Source organism: Bos taurus, chromosome 7 (assembly GCF_002263795.3).
Source record: "Bos taurus isolate L1 Dominette 01449 registration number 42190680 breed Hereford chromosome 7, ARS-UCD2.0, whole genome shotgun sequence".
Lineage (NCBI taxonomy): Eukaryota > Metazoa > Chordata > Mammalia > Artiodactyla > Bovidae > Bos > Bos taurus.
In genome coordinates, this window is record NC_037334.1 from 34,018,023 (window position 1) to 34,036,868 (window position 18,846).

Sequence of the window (18,846 nt, forward strand, 5' to 3'; positions counted from 1 at the left end):
CTGATGTATAGATCAGTCTTATGGACTCTGTGGGAGAGGGAGAGGGTGGGAAGATTTGGGAGAATGGCATTGAAACATGTAAAATATCATGTAAGAAACGAGTTGCCAGTCCAGGTTCGATGCACGATACTGGATGCTTGGGGCTAGTGCACTGGGACGACCCAGAGGGATGGTATGGGGAAGGAGGAGGGAGGAGGGTTCAGGATGGGGAACACATGTATACCTGTGATGGATTCATTTTGATATTTGGCAAAACTAATACAATTATGTAAAGTTTAAAAATAAAATAAAATTAGGAACAAAAAAAAAAAGAATAAGTGAAAGCTAAAAAATAAATAAATAAATAAATAAAATTAAAAAAAAAAAATAAAAGCCTGATAATACCAAAATAAATAAATAAAAAGAAGTTAGGGTAAAAGTTTCAAATAACTCCAGTATTTCAGACTTGAGTGACCATGTGGCTGGTAATTGATTTTAACCAATAGAGAAAAGCTGGGATGTCAGTTCTGTCTAGGCCACAGTACTTGCTCAGCCAGAAATATGCATAAATGTAAATATCTCCTTTTTCAAGAAAAGGTTCCATTTCTGTGCATTCCTGATTTAGTTGAAAACAAAAATGTTTTGATTGCTATCTCTACAGAACTTACAAATGTTTTAGCAGTGGTGGTCCCATCACTTCATGGGAAATAGATGGGGAAACAGTGGAAACAGTGTCAGACTTTATTTATGGGGCCTCCAAAATCACTGAAGATGGTGACTGCAGCCATGAAATTAAAACACGCTTACTCCTTGGAAGGAAAGTTATGACCAACTTAGATAGCATATTCAAAAGCAGAGACACTACTTTGCCAACAAAGGTTCGTCTAGTCAAGGCTATGGTTTTTCCAGTGGTCATGTATGGATGTGAGATTTGGACTGTGAAGAAGGCTGAGTGCCGAAGAATTGATGCTTTTGAACTATGGTGTTGGAGAAGACTCTTGAGAGTCCCTTGGACTGCAAGGAGATCCAACCAGTCCATTCTGAAGGAGATCAGCCCTGGGATTTCTTTGGAGGGAATGATGCTAAAGCTGAAACTCCAGTACTTTGGCCACCTCATGTGAAGAGTTGACTCACTGGAAAAGACTCTGATGCCAGGAGGGATTGGGGGCAGGAGGAGAAGGGGACAACAGAGGATGAGATGGCTGGATGGCATCACCAACTCGATGGATGTGAGTATGAGTGAACTCCGGGAGTTGATGATGGACAGGGAGGCCTGGCGTGCTGCGATTCATGGGGTCGCAAAGAGTTGGACATGACTGAGCGACTGAACTGAACTGAAGATTAGACGTGAAGGCTTTCTCCCTAAAAATATTGTTCTGCCTGATTGATGGCTAAAGTTCCATCATTAAAGATCCATCTATGCTTAAGAATTTTCTTCTCCCTGATGTTTTCTTGAAATTTCAAATTATCCTGAGAGTGACGTAATGAGTCTATCACATGACTTATCTTTCATTGGCAAGTTGGAACAAGCATACACAAACATTTGCTGAAGTTAATACTAATTTAAATATATATTTGGCATAATGATGGCAGGGATATAGCAAGTGCTTAGTATTTTCTCTAACACAGAGATCAAAAAGTAGCAATTACAATAATTTTATAAGTTTAACTCCTTTAATTTATTGCTAGGATTGTTTGAGTGACTTTCCTCTGAAAAAATTAAGAGTGAACACCATCCTTCTGAGTTTATTTGAGCAATATCAGAAGTTGGGAACACCAATCAATTTTTTCTAAGCTCTCACTCATAAAAATATGCAGTAAGCCCTTAGCTAATTATAACTATTTAGAAGCCACAATGGGCTGATATAATGATAATAGCTAAATAAACACCAAAGTAGTTTGTACACTGGCAAACCAAATATATTGACAAAATCTCTGCAGGGATCTTTGAGCCTTACAGCAATAGACTAAATTATACACCAAAATTTTGGAGAGTAAAGCAGTGGCTCTAAAACTATGCATTTGAATTATCTGGAGAGCTTTTCAAAATCCCAATGTCAGATAACAGCTAATACCAATTAAGTCAGAATATCTGGGGGTAGAAGCTAAGCATCAGTATTTTTTTAAGACACCCAATTAGTTCCAACGTGCAGCAAAATTTGGGAGCCACTGGAGTAAGGTAACAGTTTTATATCCAACATAACTGTTTTAAAAGTATTGGAAGATGTTCATTACAAGTTTAATTTGGAAAGGTAACAGGAATAATTCTTTGATCCCTTCCTCCCACTAGTCTATGACCACCATTCTCCCTAAGCTTTTCCCTTGACAATGCAACAATATCTGGTTTGGGGGAGAAGACAAGAAAAGTGAGAAAGGTTTTTAAAAAGATCAAAATGTGCAGTCACTTAGTATTAGAAGACGTGAGTTATTATGATTCTGATTCTCACTGTCAACCGCCTATTACCCACCTTGTGTTCAACACTCTGAATATTGACACCATCTCCACTTGCTTATGATTAAGGTCAAGATAAGAAGCACTAGGGCTCTAATGGCTGCCTGCAAGCTACACCTAGACTCTAAGCAGGAGAGACATTATTAATGTTAAGTACAGGAGTTACACCCTTCCTTCTTGCTACATCTGAAGGGTCTAACTCCCCCTTCAATTGATCCTTTCCTCAGGGTCAAAAGCCTCACTTTAGATTTCTGTTGTCTTCATTGTGTCATGGAATCTTTTATTAGGGGGATTCCCCACAACTTTGTGGCCCTGATTCTAGAACTCCAACTGATTCTCACAGTGAAAAATCTAAAAATATCCCTGTGTGGCTCCAACAGAGGTAGAGGATAAGTAATCATTGTGAAATATCCCTAGAACTAATTCCATATCAAGGCCTACTCTCCAGAAGATAAGAATAGAATTCCTCCCACACCATCCCCCTTTGGTATTCCTGCCTTCCCAAAGAGAAAAATAAAAAAAATCAATAATGGTTGGGAATTCAATGAAATATATTTGGAGTGCTGCATCCAGGGAAGACAGGAAGGAACAGGAGTGCGGGAAATCCATATTAGTGGAGAAACAATTATGAAGATCACAGCTCTGAGACATAGGTCACTGAAACACTGAGACTTAACTAGAACATTAGCACTCTTTCTCCCAACAGCTTACTGTAACACAGGGCTCCAGTGGATTACAACTGAGAGAACTGTACGACAGTTTCTCCATGAGGAAGAGTATTTAGGAAAGCCTGAAGTCAAGAGGGGTTAAAAAAACAAAGATGGTAGAGGAACTTGAATTCTCTGGCATCTACAGCTACAGAAAACATTAAGCAGACCAAATCCTAGCCATACTAACATATGTCCTTTTACTAAAGCCCTATTTAGCCACCTGGGCTTTCCAAGTGGCTCAGCAGGTAAAGAATCTGCCTGCCATACAGAAGGAGACATGGGTTTGAACCCTGGATCAGGAAGATTCCCAAGAGGAGGAAAATGGCAACCCACTCTCTTGCCTGAAAAATTCCATGGACAGAGGAGACTGGCAGGCTAAAGTCCAAAGGGTCACAAAGAGTTGGACATGATTGAACAACCAAGCACATTTACCTCTGCTCCTATTATCCTATTCAATAAGCCTGGCTTTCAAAAAGGATTATAAGGAATGAGGAAAGGCAAGAGAAAAAATGGAGGAAAAGCAATTAACAGACTCAGATGTTACAGAATGGTTGAAATTATAAAACAGGAGATTAAGCCTGGTGGGCTATAGTCCACAGGGTCACAAACAGTTGGACATGACTGAGTGACTTCACTTTCACTTTCACTTTATGATTTATATGCTAAGGGCACAAATATTAAAAGCAGACAACACAAGAATAGACACATGTAAGCAGTGAGAGGAATACTCCAAAAATGAATCATACAGAAATGCTAGAAATCAAAAACACTATAACATATATAAATAATCCCTTTGAGCAACTAATCAGAAGACTCAAAATACCCGAGGAAAGAATCAATGAGCTTAAAGACAGATTAATAGAAACTTCCCAAATTGAAATGTAAGAGGGAAAAAATGAACTAAAAAACAACAAAACAGAGCATTCAAGTACTGTGGAAAAATGTTAAAAGGTGTGAATTACACCTTTAACATAACTGGAATACCAGAAGGCAGAAAGGAGAAAAAACACAAAGGAGGAAAAATACTCCAAGTACTTAAAAAGTAAATAATACATGTAACTCATGTCTTGAAAAGTGTTTAAATACTTTTTAACAAAGGAAAAATAAAATACATATAATAGAAAATAGGAAAGATACAAAATCAATAGCTTAAGCTTCCACTTTAGAAAACTAGAGAAAGAGGAACTTAAGCTTAAAAAAAGCAGAATAAAATAATAATTTTGAGCAGAAAACAATGATACCACACCCAAGAAAATAAAGGACAAAAATCAATGAAACCAAAGGCATACTTTGAAAATATCAATTAATTGATAAACGTCTCAATTCAGACTAAGCAGGAAAAAGAAAAGAGAGAAGACACAGATTACCAGTATCACAAATAAAAGATAGGTCATCACTACTGATTTTGTGAAATTAAGCACAAAACAAAGAACTAGTATGAATAACTTGATGCCTACAAATTTGATGACTTAGATAAAATGAACCATATGTAGATAGTTCAGTTCAGTTCAGTTCAGTCGCTCAGGCATGTCTGACTCTTTGAGATCCCATGAACTGCAACACGCCAGGCCTCCCTGTCCATCACCAGCTCCAAGAATTCACCCAAACCCATGTCCGCTGTGTCGGTGATGCCATCCAACCATCTCATCCTCTGTTGTCCCCTTCTCCTCCTGCTCTCAATCTTTCCCAGCATCAGGGTCTTTTCCAATGAGTCAGCTCTTCACATCAGGTGGCCAAAGTATTAGAGTTTCAGCTTCAACATCAGTCCTACCAATGAACACCCAAGACTGATCTCCTTTAGGATGGACTGGTTGTATCTCCTTGCAGTCCAAGGGACTCTCGAGAGTCTTCAACACCACAGTTCAAAAGCATCAATTCTTCCGCACTCAGCTTTCTTTATAGTCCAACTCTCACATCCATACATGACATTGGAAAAACCATAGCCTTGACTAGACAGACCTTTGTTGACAAAGTAATGTCTCTGCTTTTGAACATGCTGTCTAGGTTGGTCATAACTTTCCTTCCAAGGATTAAGCATCTTTTAATTTCATGGCTGAAATCACCATCTGCAGTGATTTTTGGATCCCAGAAAAATAAAGTCAGCCACTGTTTCCACTGTTTCCCCATCTACTTGTCATGAAGTGATGGGACCAGGTGCATGATCTCAGTCTTCTGAATGTTGAGCTTTAAGCCAACTTTTTCACTCTCCTCTTTCACTTTCATCAAGAGGCTTTTTAGTTCTTCACTTTCTGCCATAAGGGTGGTGTCATCTGCATAGCTGAGGTTATTGATATTTCTCCCGGCAATCTTGGTTCCAGCTTGTGCTTCTTCCAGCCCAGCGTTTCTCATGATGTACTCTGTGTATAAGCTAAATAAGCAGGGTGACAATATACAGCCTTGATGTACTCCTTTTCCTATTTGGAACCAGTCTGTTGTTCCATGTCCACTTCTAACTGTTGCTTCCTGACATGCATACAGGTTTCTCAAGATGCAGGTCAGGTGGTCTGGTATTCCCATCTCTTTCAGAATTATCCACAGTTTATTGTGATCCACACAATCAAAGGCTTTGGCATAGTCAATAAAACAGAAGTTTTTCTGGAACTCTCTTGCTTTTCCAATGATCCAGCAGATGTTGGCAATTTGATCTCTGATTCCTCTGCCTTTTCCAAAACCACCTTGAACATCTGGAAGTTCACGGTTCACCTATTGCTGAATCCTGGCTTGGAGAATTTTAAGCATCACTTTACTAGTGTGTGAGATGAGTGTAACTGTGCAGTAGTTGAGCATTCTTTGGCATTGCCTTTCTTTGGGATTGGAATGAAAACTGACCTTTTCCAGTCCTGTAGCCACTGCTGAGTTTTCCAAATTTGCTGGCATATTGAGTACAGCACTTTCACAGCATCATCTTTCAGGATTTGAAATCGCTCCACTGGAATTCCATTACTTCCACTAGCTTTGTTCATAGTGATGCTTCCTAAGGCCCACTTGCCTTCACATTCCAGGATGTCTGGCTCTAGGTGAATGATGATGGTAGCACACTTTAAATGGATGTATAAATTTGTCAAAACTCATCAAAATGTATTCTTAAAATATGTAGATTTTATTGCATATAAATTGAAACTAAATAGAATTTTTTAAAAGACAAATTTCATGAATTTGAAATATGAAACTTGAAGAATGTCCTTCACCTTTGAATCTCATTTCTTCTTGTGCTGAGTTGAAATATTAGAAGCAGTATGTAAGAAAGCACTTCACATGATACATTTCACATTTAGGTAGTTAATGAAAATGAGTTTCCTTTTTCTGTTTCCTGAATAAAAGTTATCACTTAAAACGTAAGAATTTTAAAACTAAAATTCCTAAAACATTAACTTAATCACATTTTGTACTGTGTTACATACCTTAATCTTTAGCACAGATTTAGCAAATAAGTCAAATAATGGTTGACTTCAAGGATAATTTCTTCACCTACCTAATCCAATTAATCCTTGAAGACTGTATTTAGGAGTTATTTCATCTAGGAAGACTTCTCTCACCAATACTACCTCCCAATGCTGTCATGCCAGGAGACTGTAGGTTCCTCTCCTCTCCACGTCCATGCTGATATGTCTCTGTATCAATAACACCTGCTATTGTCTATTACCTAACACAGAGTCTAGGCCAGAGAATATCATTGTTGTTGTTGTTGTTCAGTCGCTCAGTCGTGTCTGACTCTGTGACCCCATGGACTGCAGCACACCAGCTTCCCTGTTCTTCACTGTCTTCTGGAGCTTGTTCAAATTCATGTCCATTGAGTCGGTGATGCCATCCAACTATCTCATCCTGTGTCGTTCCCTTCTCCTCCTGCCTTCAATCTTTCCCAACATCAGGATCTTTTCCAATTTCGTATCAGATGGCCAAAGTATTGGAGCTTCAGCTTCAGCACCAGTCCTTCCAGTGAATATTCAGAGATATCTTCCTTTAGGATTGACTGGTTTGATCTCCTTGCAGTCCAAGGGACTCTCAAGAGTCTTCTCCAACACCACAGGTCAAAAACATCAATTCTTCGGCACTCAGCTTTCTTTATGTTCCAACTCTCACATCCATACATGACTACTGGAAAAACCATAGCTTTGACTAGACAGACATTTGTCAGCAAAGTAATGTCTCTGCTTTTTAGTACCCTGTCTAGGTTTGTCATAGAGAATATTGCCTAAGTAAGTTATCACAAGGATGCTCACAGAAGGAGGGCAAACATGCTCACAGAAGGAGGGAAAACATCATAGTGTGGGAGAAAAATCCAGGTAAGGATTTAGTCTTGGGCCTCAGCTGAAACCCAGCTTTGGTTCAATCCCCTAGAGAGCCCCAGAGTATTTCACTGCCACACAGGGTACATCCCAGCCTGACACAAGAAACTAGCCTTTCCTCTTCAACCATTCACACCCTCCTGCCTTCCCCCTCACTCACCCATAAATCAAGATCACTACCCATGGGCTATCCTACAAAAGGGTATAATCTCTGAGCTAAGATGGCAGTTCTTATAAGAAAAAGGCAGCTGTTAGCCATTAGCAGCCACACACATAGCAAGTTGGGGAGAGTGTACCAGGCTAGTAAAGGGGTCTGTGCTGGACACCAAAAGTATCCGCTACTCCAATGTAGATTTACGCTCTAGTACATGTTTAAAACATTGTGCAGAAACATGAGCTCTTGAATCAGATGGCCTGTAGATAAAAATCCAATTATGTATCTTTGTGCAAACCACTTAACTTCTCTAAATGTTAGTTCCCAAGATAAAAATAGCAGTATCTATTGCATATTGCTATCATGAGAAGTAAATGAAATCATATATGTAAAGTGTTCAGGCCTGTGTCTGGAACATAAGAACTTAATACATGTTCGTGTTACTGTCATTATTGCTGCTGCTGCTATTATTATTATTATTATTATTATAGCAAGTTCCTTACATATGAACCTTCAAGTTGTGAACTTTCAATGATGTGAATATACATTCACATGTCCAATCACGTAGGTCAGTTCACGTGCCTGGTGTACACTGTCATGCGTATGCACCTCTACAAGTGGTTGTGATTTTGTCTACTTTATAGTATTGTATAGAGTATTGCAGTAGAGTATCTTTATTTCAAGCCCAGGATGTTCAGAAGCAAGCATAAAAGCAGCAGTGATGTAGTTGGCACTGCTAAGAAGTGCCCAGCAATAACAATGGGGAAAAAAATGAAAATAATTCAGAGTGGAGCAAGGTGAAAAGATGCTAGATGTTGTTTGTTCTTATAACATGAATCGGTCAACCATCAGCATGATTCTAAAGAACAAGGACAAGATCATGGAACATGTGAAGTCTGCTGTGCCAAGGATGTCCGCAATATTATCAAAGAAGCATGGAAAAGTGATGGAGGAGATGGAGAAACTTCTCAGTGTGTGGATGCAGGATCAGCATGAGAATCAAGTCCTGCTTAGCTTAAAGTTGATTCAAGAGAAAGCTAAAAGCCTTTATGAAAACTTGAAGAAGAAACACTGCAAAAAAGCAGGAAGGGGCATCTTTTAATGCTAATCATAGCTGGTTTCATCAGTTCAAGGCTAGAGCCAGCTTTCACAACGCCAAAGGAACTAGCAAGACAGGGAGAACAGATAAGGCAGCTGACTGGGAATTTCCTGAAATGCTTCAAGAAATTACTGATGAAAGTACGCTTTTTACCCAAGCAGGTTTTTAATGTGGATGAGACAGAAGTCTCATCTTCTCTTCTCTGTACTGGAAGAGAATGCCAAGGAGGAAAGGTTGATGCCAGGCTATACAATAGCAAAGGATAGGCTAATTCTGTTGCTTGGTGGCAGTGCTTCTGGTGATACGAAGCTGAAGCTTCTCTTAGTTTATCATTCAGAGAACTCAAGAACCCTTAAAAACCTAGCCAAGGACTCTCTTCCTATTGTGTGGAAGAGTAACCGCAAAACCTAGGTCACACAGGCCATCTTCCAGGAATAGTTTTTCCACTAATTTTTCCCAGAGGTAGAGACATATTGCTTGGAGAAGGACATCTCATTCAACATTCTTTTGCTGCTCAACAATGCTCCAGGCTACCCCATTCATGGATGACTTTCATTCCAATGTCAAAGTAGTGCATCTGTCACAGAATTCTATGTCACTCATCCATACTACGGATGAGGGAGTTACAGCAATTTTCAAGAAATATTATTTATATCACACTTTTCATCAGGCAGTAAAGGCAAGTGATGAATCTGGATTAACCTTGTGACAAATTTGGAAAGATTATCACATCTACATCCACCTGCAATGCAGGAGACTCTGATTTGATTCCTGGGTTGGAAAGATCCACTGGAGAAGGGATAGGCTACCCATGCCAGTATTCTTGGGTGTCCCTAGTGTTTCAGACAGAAAAGAATCTGCCTGCAATGCAGGAGACCTGGATTCGATCCCTGGGTTGGAAAGGTCCCCTGACAAAGGGAACAGCTACGCACTCCAGTACTCCTGCCTGGAGAATCCTCATGGACAGAAGAGTCTGGCAAGCTACACTCCATGGGGTCTCAAAGAGTTGGACATGACTGAGTGACTTTCACTTTCATGACATCTACAAAGCCATAAAAAACATTGACTTTTCTTCACATGAGTTTACAGCCATCACCATGAACGGGTCTTGAAGAACCTTTGCCAGCCAATTGTTCACGATTTTCATGGACTTGAGAAGGTGGATGAGGAGTCCAAAGAGGTCTTCAGCAACTTAGTGGCCCTCAGCAAGAAGCTGGAGCTAGATCTACAAGAGGATGACTTCACTGAACTCCTTGCTGCACAACACAAGGAGCTTACTAATGAAAACCTGGTGGAACTGGAGGCCCAGAGAAAGGATGAAGAGAGACAAGAGGAAGAAGTAACTGAAGAAGTGGTTCACAATGCAGGAAATGGCAAAGGAATATTCTTTATTTAAGGAGGCACTGTTAGCTTTTGAGGCATAGGGTCGGAAAGTAGAATGGTACACGAAGGTTACAGCAGCCATTCAGAAAGCAATCCAGTGTTACTGCATCATCTATGATGAGAGAATAAAGAGCTACTATACTACTCAGACATCAGTGGGTCATTTCTTCAAGAGGGTAGACAGAAATGAAACCAGCAAAGAAACCAGAACCTGTGCCATCAACATCAGGTGTGAGTGAAATTGTAGCTTGCCCTCCATCTCCTATTGCTGATGATCCTTTAGCTCTACCATCTTCCCACCTTCTCTCCCTCCTCCAGTCAGTATTTCTTCTTTCCTGTTCACTTGATGCCAGCTCCTGTATGCCAGCTATTATATTGTACTATTATACTTTTTAAGATACTGTACTGTAAGATTAAAAATATTTTCCTGATTTTCAAATTTATTTGTTTTTAATGTATTATTTGCATTTATAAACCTATTACAGTACAGTACTATACAGCTGATTGTGTTAGTGGGTACCTAGGCTAATTTTGTTGGACTTATGAACAAACTGGACTTACAAATGCACTCTCAGAAGGGAATTCATTCATATGAACCCCTACATATGTATTTTAATTATCAGAATAAGGATTTATATTCCTCACTAGCTAATTAATCAGGTAAGCAAAACAAAACCAAACTCTTAACAGGCACAAACACACCTAACACTAACAGCTAAGTCTAGGTGCTATCATGAGGTGGCCCGGCATTCATAGCTGAACTGTGGCATCCTTTTCTTGAAATTAACCACATACAGCATTGACATCAGACAAGTCTGTGACTCTGATAAAACAAGATGAAAATGACTACTGCATGAACTTGTCAGAACATAAACAAAATAAGATGACAGTGTGAATAACAAAAGTTACCAAACATTGTCCTCTCCTGGCTAACATGACTAACAACTGTTTCTTTGCCAATGATATGCTTAGCCTCACATTATTCTTCCAGCCTTCTAGATAAGACTCAGTAAAACATCCAATTATATAATCTCCTGCTCCCTGATGGCATTCAATTCAGAGCAAACTCAACTTCTTTAAACCTTCCTCAAATCTTCCTCAAAAAATTACCGGACACAAGCTCAAATCCTATAATAAATCCCTCTTAACACTATTCTATTGTGAAGCACCATGCTCCTCCATGGTATGTGGTCTCCTTCATTGCAATAAACCTATAAATTAACCTTCACTGACTACAGATATATTTCTGATGGTCTTCAGTCAGAGGGTTTTGACACATTTTGGCTTTGATTATTCACTCCTGTACTTTCAGTGCCTAAGACAAAAAGGCTTTTCATAAAAGCTTTTTGAATTGAAGAAATTAACCCCAGATACAAGTTTGTTCCAAATATCTGGATTGTATTTAATGGCTACACCAGTGCTTTCTACATTTTCAGTGAGTACAATAGTTGAGGATACATAGATACCTACTTGGAGAAGGCGATGGCACCCCACTCCAGTACTCTTGCCTGGAAAATCTCATGGATGGAGGAGCCTGGTAGGATGCAGTCCATGGGGTGGCTAAGAGTCAGACACACTTGAGCGACTTCACTTTCACTTTTCACTTTCATTCATTGGAGAAGGAAATGGCAACCCACTCCAGTGTTCTTGCCTGGAGAATCCCCGGGACGGGGGAGCCTGGTGGGCTGCCATCTCTGGGGTCGCACAGAGTTGTACACGACTGAAGCAACTTAGCAGCAGCAGCAGCAGATACCTACTAAGCACAGAACAAGAATGTTTGGCAAAACTGAGATACGCATATAAATACCACAGTTTTGAGCGTCTGGCCATCAATGGCAGTAATGAAGAACAGTAAATCAAGGGCTCAGATACAGTTCTAAAATGACAAACTTGTGACTAGTACAGACTGCAACGACAGATGCTACTTCAAATCAAAGAGCTATCATCATCTTATGTGCCCTATATAAAGAGGTCTGTCTCAGGTTCTCACAGTAATCCTGGACTACTGCCATCTTATATAGGGTAGAGAAAAGTGACAATGATTAGAAACTCCAGTAGTAACTTAAACAGGCAGCCTATCCAGCTGATAGAAAATAATAGAAACAATGTAAATCATCTATAGAAGGCAGATACTTTTGTGGTAGTTGGAAGAAACTCTCATATACAAATTAAACAGTAAAGCTCTATATTATTTTTAGAAGGAAAAGATATGTCATCATCTAACTTTATAGTAACCTTTAATGTCCACTGTCACTTTTTTCCCTTCAAGTCTTTAGTATGAGGTAAAATGTGATCAACATTAAAGTTCTGTTGTTGGTGTGTGGTCACTAAGTCATGTCTGACTCTTTGGTGACCCCATGGACTGTAACACACCAAGATCCTCTATCCATGGGAATCTCCCAGGCAAGAATACTGGAGTGGGTTGCCATTTCCTTCTCTAGGGGATCTTCCTGATGCAAGGATTAAACCCATGTCTCTTGCAACAGCAGGCAGATTCTTTACCACTGAGCCACTAGGGAAGCCCCACAGTAAAATTTGATCCCCACTAAATGACTCGATAAGACTGTCTCATTGATGACACTATTTTTAAAAGACCAGAAACTATAAAACTCCTAGAGGAGAACATAGGCAAAACACTCTCTGACATACATCACAGCAGGATCCTCTATGACCCACCTCCCAGAATATCGGAAATAAAAGCAAAAATAAACAAATGGGACCTAATTAACCTTAAAAGCTTCTGCACATCAAAGGAAACTATCAGCAAGGTGAAAAGGCAGCCTTCAGAATGGGAGAAAATAATAGCAAATGAAGCAACTGACAAACAACTAATCTCAAAAATATACAAGCAACTCCTACAGCTCAACTCCAGAAAAATAAATGACCCAATCAAAAAATGGGCCAAAGAACTAAATAGACATTTCTCCAAAGAAGACATACAGATTGCTAACAAACACATGAAAAGATGCTCAACATCACTCATTATCAGAGAAATGCAAATCAAGACCACTATGAGGTACCATTTCACACCAGTCAGAATGGCTGTGATCCAAAAGTCTACAAATAATAAATGCTGGAGAGGGTGTGGAGAAGAGGGAACCCTCTTACACTGTTGGTGGGAATGCAAACTAGTACAGCCACTATGGAGAATAGTGTGGAGATTCCTTAAAAAACTGGAAATGGAACTGCCTTATGATCCAGCAATCCCACTGCTGGGCATACACACTGAGGAAACCAGAAGGGAAAGAGACACGTGTACCCCAGTGTTCATCGCAGTACTGTTTATAATAGCCAGGACATGGAAGCAACCTAGATGTCCATCAGCAGATGAATGGATAAGAAAGCAGTGGTACATATACACAATGGAGTATTACTCCGCCATTAAAAAGAATACATTTGAATCAGTTCTAATGAGGTGGATGAAACTGGAGCCTATTATACAGAGTGAAGTAAGCCAGAAGGAAAAACACCAATACAGTATACTAACGCATATATATGGAATTTAAAAAGATGGTAACAATAACCCTGTGTACGAGACAGCAAAAGTGACGCTGATGTATGGAACAGTCTTATGGACTCTGTGGGAGAGGGAGAGGGTGGGGAGATTTGGGAGAATGGCATTGAAACATGTAAAATATCATGTATCAAACGAGATGCCAGTCCAGGTTCAATGCACGATACTGGATGCTTGGGGCTAGTGCACTGGGACGACCCAGAGGGATGGTATGGGGAAGGAGGAGGGAGGAGGGTTCAGGATGGGGAACACATGTATACCTGTGATGGATTCATTTTGATATTTGCAAAACTAATACAATTATGTAAAGTTTAAAAATAAAATAAAATTAAAAAAAAAAGAAAAAAAAAGATTTAAAGATCAAAAATAAATAAATAAAAGACATTGTTTGTTATAGGAAGAAATGAGAATTATTGCCATTTTTAATGATGTCAATGATGTCAGTATTCTAATGTAAACTTATATGCACCTTCACAATATTTTCTTGGAAGAAAATGTGAAATAATGATGCAATACCTAATTTACACTTTAAGTTGTTATGTTTTTGACATGACTTCTGCACATATTGCAATTTGGGTCATGACAATTTTACACTAGAAATACATGATTTTTTTTTGTTTTGTCTAAAAACTACTAATGAGAGGTTATCACAAAGAAGAAAACTGAAACCACTCATAACTTTAACATTCAAGTTGCCCAGTTTGATGACACTCCTGCTCACTTTTCCTTTCCCATTTTTCTTTAGAGTATTTGCCAAAATATTAATAGTATCTACTACCAATGCCACTTGTCAACTCAATTTTACTTAATAGTATCATATAAATTCTTTATATGTACCCTCTTCATATTAGGAAACTTTGTTGTGGTTTAGCCGCTAAGTCATGTCTGACTCTTTGCAACCCCATGGACTGCAGCACACCAAGCTTCCTTGTCCTTCACTATCTCCTGGAGTTTACTCAAATTCACGTCCATTGATTTGGTGATGCTATCTAACCATCTCATCCTCTGCCTCCCTCTTCTCCTTTTGCTTCCAATCTTTCCCAGAATCAGGGTCTTTTCCAATGAGGAAACTTAAGCTTCCCATTTTTAATTTAAAAAATAACAAACTGTCAGAATGAACAATTTTAATAAATCAGTATCTTACATTCTCTCCCCTATGGAAATCATCCAAAATCAACAAGGAGAACTTTTAATGCAAACATTCTTTCCAATGAAGACAGATATCTCCAGTTTCTAAATTATATGTAAGGATCATCTAAAGAAATTAAGGTTAAGAGAGTAGACAGTGAAGACTCTTGGAATAAAATTCAGAGTGGAATGTCCTCAGTGAAGAACATACATAAAAATTCTCTCCAAATGCATTTGTAAACATCAGAGGTACAAACTGATGTTCAAAAACTGTATCTCCTGATAAAGAGGGGGTGCAAGAACTGGGTATAAATAGGTTAGTAAATCAATTTCCCTTCCACTGTATTTGCTTCAGTGAAGTAAAATAAACAGAATACTAGAAAAGAAAAGAAGAAACTATAGTTAAATAAAGCAGCCTGCTCTTTGGCAACAGAAAGGAAAAGGAATTTTGAATTCTGAACAAAAGTAAAACTAGAACACTATCTTGACCTCCATGTGGCCCTCTCAGAATATTTCTTGAAAAAAAAAAACTGATGTAGGAAAAATCAATTCATTCATGATAAAACACAAAAAGGAACCATAGCAGTATCAAAAACATATACCATAGACTTTTATTTCTGACCAAGATGGATTAACAGGAACCTGATTTATCCTCTCACCTTAGTCAGAAAACCATATAGAATACATAATGGTTTCTCAAGACACTGCACATCAAGAAACAAAGGGCAGTGATCCCTGAAAGACAGAAAATAGATGAGCCCTGTGGTTTACTGCCCAGTTTGCTGTGCTGAGAGTTTCCAGGCAGAGAAAAGAAACCCAGAAAGAGACTGGCATATTCCCTAAGTTAAAGAGACCGAGGTGCAAGAATTCTTGGGGTGCAAGAATACCAAGGCAGCTAGATTTCAAAAGAGACATGGGCATGGTGTAGAGTATACAGAATGGTCCTGTCTCAGGAATGGAGAATTGTAAGTCCTAAAACAAACATTGCTCTGCCATCTTAAAAAAAGCTTCCAACCTAACAAAGCTTAAAATCAAAGCCTGAACAGACGAAATTCACAATGTCTAAAACTTGCTCCAACACTAACAGCCATGAAAAAGAGGAAATCATGACATATAACGAAGAGGACATGAATATGAACCCAGAACTGACACATATATTAGAATTAGTGAACAAGGACTTTTATATACTTATTATAATTATGTTCCACATATTCAAAAAACAGAAACATGTAAGATATAAGAAAGGCTCAAATCAAACTAATAGAATTGAAAAATACAATGTGTGAGAAGAAAAATACAGCGGAAGGGAACTATAGTCCTGTCTATCATGGATCGGTTTACTCTCCACAGTTTTGTCTTTTCTGAAGTGTCCTATAAATGGAATCATTTCCCTGTGTAGCCTTTTTGAGTCTGGCTTTTCTCACTTAGCATAACACTTCCAAGATCACTAGTGCTGGTACACTTAACAGTAGTTCCTTCCTTTGGTTGCTGAGTTATAGCCAATTGTCCAGATGCACTGAAAATTTGTGTATACATTCATGAGTTGAAGGACATTTAGGCTGTTTACAATTCTTGCAATTTTGAATGAAGTTACCATAAACATTTCTATAAAGACTTTTCTGTAAACCTCTATGTAGACCTTCATTTCTGTTAAATAAATACTTAAGAATGGAGTTGCTGGAGAGCAGTACGTGTTTGTAGAAACTGCCAAATTGTCTTCCAAAGTAGATGTACTATTTTATATTCACAACACTAAAGAATGATAGTTCTAGTTGTTCTGCATATTAATCAGAATGTTTTTGTGTTAGTTATTCTAATAGGCAAGTAGTGGCTCCTCCTTGAGGATTTAATTTGGATTTCCGTAATGCAAAATGATTTTGAATATGCTAAAATGATGCTGGGTAATGATGTTGCAAATCTTTTAGGTGCTTGTTTGCCATTCATATCTCTTCTTTGGCCAGTGTCTATTCAAATCTTTTACTCATTTTAATTCAGGTTTTTTTTGGGGGGGGGGGCTGTAAGAGTTTTTATTATACTTATTAAACATATTCCATCAGATGTACGTTTTACAAATATCTTCTCCAAGTATGTTTCTATTCATTTCCGTAACATTTTATATCACAGAGGAAAAGCATTTTTTATATAAAGCCCAATTTATCAATATTTCTTTTTGCAGTTAATGGGTTTTGAGTCCTGCTTTAAAAAAAACTATCACACCACATGCCACAAAGGTTTTTGTTTTGTTTTTTTGACTTAGCATGCACACAAATTTAATTAGAAAAAATTAGGATTATCAAGAAATTCCAGGTGATGCCAATTCTTACTCATAATTGGCTCAACAGGCAACCTCAGTTATGAAGTACATCAGACAGAGGTGCCCTCAATGGACTGAATAGATTCCGTACAGATTCCTTTAGACCATCAGTAGATCCTGTTTGACCTATTCACACCTTATGTGATGATACTTTATCAGATCAGATCAGTCGCTCAGTCCTGTCCGACTCCCTGCGACCCCATGAATTGCAGCACGCCAGGCCTCCCTGTTGGGCTCCAAGGTCACTGCAGATGGTGACTGCAGCCATGAAATTAAAAGACGCTTGCTCCTTGGAAGAAAAGTTGTGGCCAACCTGGATAGCATATTGAGGGGCAGAGACATTACTTTGCCAACAAAGTTTCATCTAGTCAAGGCTATGGTTTTTCCTGTGGTCATGTATGGATGTGAGAGTTGGACTGTGGAGAAGGCTGAGTGCCGAAGAGTTGATGCTTTTGAACTGTGGTGTTGGAGAAGACTCTTGAGGGTCCCTTGGACTGCAAGGAGATCCAGCCAGTCCATTCTGAAGGAGATCAGCCCTGGGATTTCTCTGGAAGGAGTGATGCTGAGGCCACAAAGGTTTTATCCTACATTCCCTTCTGGAATGTAACTTTATCTCTTACCTACATGTCTATTATTCATTTTGAGGTAACTTTTCTCTGTGGAGTGAGGTACTCGTCATTGTTCATTGTTCTCCATATGGATGCCCAAGTAGCTGAGCATTATATATTAAATGACCATCATTATTCCATTGACTTTCTTTGACATCTTTATAAAAAAGTATCAGTCAACCATAAGGGCAAGTCTGTTTCTATAGTCTCTATTCTGATTCATTGATCCATGTGTCCATCCTTAAAAAAGTACCACATTGACTTCTTCATTGTCACTTTATAAGAAAAATTAAAATCAGGTTAACACAAGTCCTCCATCTTTGCTTCTGTTCAAAAAAGTGTAGCTGTTCTCTCTGAAGACATGACATTTGAAATAATACCTATGTGATGAAACAGAGATTACCCCCCCCCCAAAAAAAAGAATAGGAGTAAATCTTTCTAAACAAAAGAAATGAGCATTGTGACTAGGGTAGAGTGAATAGGAAAGACAATGGAGAGTGACTGCGGCAGAAAGGTAGGCAGAAGGCCTGAAAACACAGGTCAGGGTAAGAAGTTTTGTTTTTTGTTTTTTTTAATTTTAGTTTATTTTTAAACTTTACAATATTGTATTACTTTTGCCAAATATCGAAATGAATCCGCCACAGGTATACATGTGTTCCCCATCCTGAACCCTCCTCTCTCCTCCCTCCCCATACCATCTCTCTGGGTCGTCCCAGTGCACCAGCCCCAAGCATCCAGTATCGTGCATCAAACCTGGACTGGGGACTCGTTTCATATATGATATTATACATGTTTCAATGCCATTCTCCCAAATCATCCCACCCTCTCCCTCTCCCACAGGGTCCATAAAACTGTTCTATACATCAGTGTCTATTTTGCTGTCTCGTACACAGGGTTATTGTTACCATCTTTCTAAATTCCATATATATGCGTTAGTATACTGTATTGGTGTTTTTCTTTCTGGCTTACTTCACTCTGTATAATAGGCATGTAAAATTTACTCAGGTTGCAAAGGGAAGCCACTGGAGGATTTTCAAAAAGAAAATGCAAAATACAATTTACATATTAGAAAGATCACTTGAACTGTTGTGTATTTTATGATCTTTGTAGGAAAGCAAGGATTAGCACAGAGATTAATTAGAAAGGTATCTAAATATCACAACTGAGAAATAGAGGTTTGCAATGTGGGTATTTTTTAATGGGGGTAATAAGAGGAGCT